We start from the raw sequence: 4,557 nt of genomic DNA, 5'->3' as shown, positions 1-4,557 counted from the left end.
CATATATGTTGTGTTAGGCGTTATGCGGGTCGAGGTGCCAATGTAAAAAGTTTGAAAAATAAAATTGTACGCATCTTCGTGCCTAGAGAGTTTTATTGCCTAGGATCTCCCTGGGAAACTCGTGGGCCTAGAACGCCAAGGCGAGCACTTAGGGTGCCTTTCACAACATTGATTCTCATTTTTCGAAATTGTGCTATCATGTTTTCCAAATGGAGAGATAACATCTTCAATGTATAGGAAATTGAACATTTCATATTACAAGGTTGTATAACCTATCCAGAATTTTTGGAATAAAGTTTTCCAATTTGTAGGATATTTCAAAGATATTGCTCGATAGCATTAGACCTCTACTCCAATTTCTGATAAGACCATATCAAAGTGTCTTTGTACCACAAAGATCAATTCATGACAACATAGCTATCGCTGCCGAATATTTTCACTACATCAAAACCTCAAACCGCACTAAGGATTCCAAAATAGCCCTAAATTTGGATATTCAAAAATCCTATCACTCCTTGGACTGGAGTTTTATCAAACAAGCTTTCACCACCTTAGGATTCTCTTCACCCTTCGTGGATTATATTATGATGTACATATCAACAGTTACCTTCTCTATTATATCCAATCAAATTGGACTCCACAATATTCAATAACAACATGATCCTAACCCTATGTTATCTCATACAATCGATTGCTGACATCATCGAGCCGTCTACAAGGAAATGGAATTATGATATGCTGAATCTACTTCCATAGCCCACAGTTTAGCGAATCTTCAGCATTCCTATCCCATGGAACAACCCACCTGAAAGGATCATTTGTCGTTTTATCAAAAGCTAAAAATATATGACGGCATCAGGATATAACTTCCTCATCAACGAATCTGCACAAACCCATCAAAACCCTCTCCCACCAACTACCTTCCTTTGGGCATTCCCGTGTCCCCGAAAAGTACAACTTTTCTTGTGGAAAGCAACTAACGAGGTCTACCAACCCTCAACATTCTCAACCTCATCCAACTCACCAACGACGACATATGTCCTAAATGCAATTTTTTAGTCTTGAAACGCCCAGTCACATTCTGCTTCGTTGTCAATCAACCATTGATTCCTGGAACCTCCTTCCACCTCATCTCACAAACAACCAAAACACTACTCATAGCATACCCACCTCACCGCCCTATCAGACGAAAATCTCTCTACTTATCAAACAAAAATCTCCTTACCCAGTCACCACAACTTTTTGCTTCCTTTATTGGTCCTTATGGATAGCTAGGAACAACACATTCTATCGCCAGCTACTGCCAAATCCGACGAATATCATGCAGATGGCCATCAAACTCCAGCAGGAAATACTTTGGCTCATAACCACCTACCGCCAGTACTACCTAGGATGCAACCTTATCCAAACCCAGTGCAAACAACACTAGCAACAACAACCATCTTTGTGGGATGACTCAAACCACACTTAGATTGGATCAAAATTAACACGGGAGAAGAAACAAAGGGATATCCAGGAATAGTGGGAGTAGGTATTATATGCCGAAACAATGGGCTAACATAATCTTAACAATGGCACAACCATTGGATATTACCATTGCACTTGTAGCAGGAACTTGGATCATGTTCATCGCTTCTAGAACAACGACATAACAGGGATGACCAAAAGTTCAATTTGAAACAGACTCGGAGAACTTAACGATATTTCTAACCTAGGACGCCGACGCTCCATGGTATATTTCTAATCATATTGCAGAAATCAAGTATAGGTTTACTCAAATTCATAAATATTCTATTAGGCACGCCTACAAAGAAGAAAATCAAGCAGCGGATGGTCTGGAAAATCGAGCGGCAGATAAGTGCCCTATATGAAAGCTCGCAACAACAGTGTGGGATAGTGTAATTCTCCCAACTATATAAGTTCTATTATAATGGTAGACTCTATGGGTATAATGTTACCACGTGTGGTATTCAAAAAATTGTCCCTCGCCCCACCATTTTAGGTTGAGATATCTTGCTCTGAGGATCGGGCGAAATACTGAGTCGGCTCAGTTTTTTTCTTTTTAATTTTTTCTAAATCTTTTGTTGATTTCAAATTGTTTTTTCAGTTGATTTTCCATTGATTTACTCATATTGTTGTTCTAAGTTTTCTTATTATACTGTTATTTTTTTTTTATTGATTAGTTTATAAATGTGTAACTAATCTCCTTTTTTCTTCTTTGTGTTTGCAGTAACTGGATATCTAAAAATGGTGTTTACCATGTTTAAAGTTGTGATTGAGGTGTTTGCAAAAGTTTTCCTGCTGCTTTTTAAATCTATTGTGTCTCTTAAGTTTGCCATTGTTGAATCTCTGGAAGTTCATCTCTGCCGATTTGCACCTGCAACTCAATGTGTTGGAAGATACCGCGTCTGTAACAAATTCAAATTTCAAAAGTTCCATTTTAGTTCCGTTAATTATTCTCTTTTTATCGGAATTTTATACAGCTTTCTACTTTCCTATCCTGCAACAAAATACCCAATCGAAGATTATACTCAGTCAATTTTCTCTGTTCAGTTACTAGATATTAGGCAGAAAATCTTTTTCAATCCAAATTCTTCCCTAGTTTTACTAGGTTTAACAAGATATAAAATACAAGTCCCTCACTGGCTTAATCAACTCAAGCGACCTTTTTACAATTATCAGAAGATATTTCTTACTCAAATGGCAGAAAGTAATTCGGGTGTTGTTTCTGAACTAGCTGCAAAGTTTATGCAAGTTGTTCTCGATCTAGGTGATGTGAATGAAGTAAATCTATCATAAAGGTGAAAGTTCTGAAGGAAAGGATGCAATTGAAGAGTTTAGCTCGATGGGAAAAAATTTCATTGAAGGAAAGATGGGAATCAAAACTGTGGAAAAGCTGCTTGGTTTTATTTGGGATTTTATTCCAGCTGGTGATGTGAAAGCTTTTGAATTGGATGATAATATCATTGAATTTCGTTTCAAGGATAATGATACCAAGAAGAAATTTTTTGATACTCGTCCATGGAGTATTAATGGTTATTTGATTAATCTTCTTTATCATAAGTCCACTGTGATTTATCAAGAATTAAACTGGGATACTCATTGTTTTTGGATTCAATTCAAAAAAAATACTTCATGAGCATATGAATGTTAAACCTATTACAAAAATAGGCAATGTTATGGGTGAGGTTTTGGCTATTGAACCTGAAGATATTGTGCCAGTTGAGAGGGTTCCAGTCAAAGTGTGTGTGCAAGTCAATCTGGATTATCCTTTAAGAAGAGAGGTTATGACTATTACTGAAGCTGGATCTACTAGGTGGATCAAATTTTTCTATGAAAAATAACCACATAAGATCTGTCCCAATTGTTACATTATAAATCACACAAAGGATGCCTGTAAGGCTGCAGCTAATTATCTGGCTAAGGCTCATGCTAAACCACACTACTTTGGAGAATTGAAAATGGTGAAAGAAAACAAATTGTGATTGCAAGAGGAGGTGATCAAGCTCCCAAACATTCTCAAAAAAATGTCAGGAAGGTTACTGCTTTTGTCCCTCCTAAAGATGGATATGTGGTCAAACAACATTTCAGTGTTCAAGAAACTCTGAAGGATGTTAATGAAGGAGAAAGACTTGGAAAGAGGCAGAGAAATGAACTTCCAATTGCTCATGATTTGGATCTTGAGGGTACTGTGAATGACAAACTTGGAGACACTCAGGAAACTAACATGGTCACAGCTGGAGATATCCAGAAAAACAACACTGGGGAGATTCAGTTATTTCAATTCTACATTTATTTTTTATTTAACTTTTGGATTTCATCTTACAAAATGAAGATTTTATCCTGGAATGTGCAAGGCATTGCAAATAGTTTTACAAAAGATCAGTTTAAAAACTTAGTGAAAACACAAAATTATGATTTTTTTTTTCTCTGTGAAACAAAAGTATATGAAGACAGAATGATCTCAGTAGCCCAATCTGTCCATTATCCTAATTATGTTTGCATTGATAGAATTAGATATGCAGGTGGTCTTATTCTTATGTGGAAAGATAGAATTGATGTTGAAGTGATAGGTTGTGAAAACAATATTATTCATGTTGTTATACAATTGTTCCCCAGTAAACCTAAAGCTCTTATGTCCTTCATGTATGGATCTACTTACACTGAACCTAAGAAAACTCAATGGAATTTCCTGGCTGAGTTTAGCAAAGATGTTCAACAACCATGGTTAGTTCTAGGTGATTTAAATTTTCATTTGGATTGTTCTAGTAATAGCTCTGAAAAATGGGTTCAAGGTAAGGTTAATCAAGCTAGCTTACTGGATATAGGTTATGAGGTAGAGATTATACTTGGAAAAGTAATTCCTATGGAACTGGAACTAGGAAAGCTAGGCTAGTTATGGCTTTAAGTAATAATGACGGGGGTTTCTACTTCTCTTCTGCTAAATTCCTTCATTTAAATGTTGTTGCTTCTGATCATTGTCCTATCTTGATCATAAATGATCCTATTCCTAAACACTTGTGGAGGCCTTTTAAATTTTTTAGAACTTGGATTGGA

The sequence above is a fragment of the Papaver somniferum genome, chromosome 4 (assembly GCF_003573695.1).
Source record: "Papaver somniferum cultivar HN1 chromosome 4, ASM357369v1, whole genome shotgun sequence".
Lineage (NCBI taxonomy): Eukaryota > Viridiplantae > Streptophyta > Magnoliopsida > Ranunculales > Papaveraceae > Papaver > Papaver somniferum.
This window is presented reverse-complemented; position numbering follows the sequence as displayed.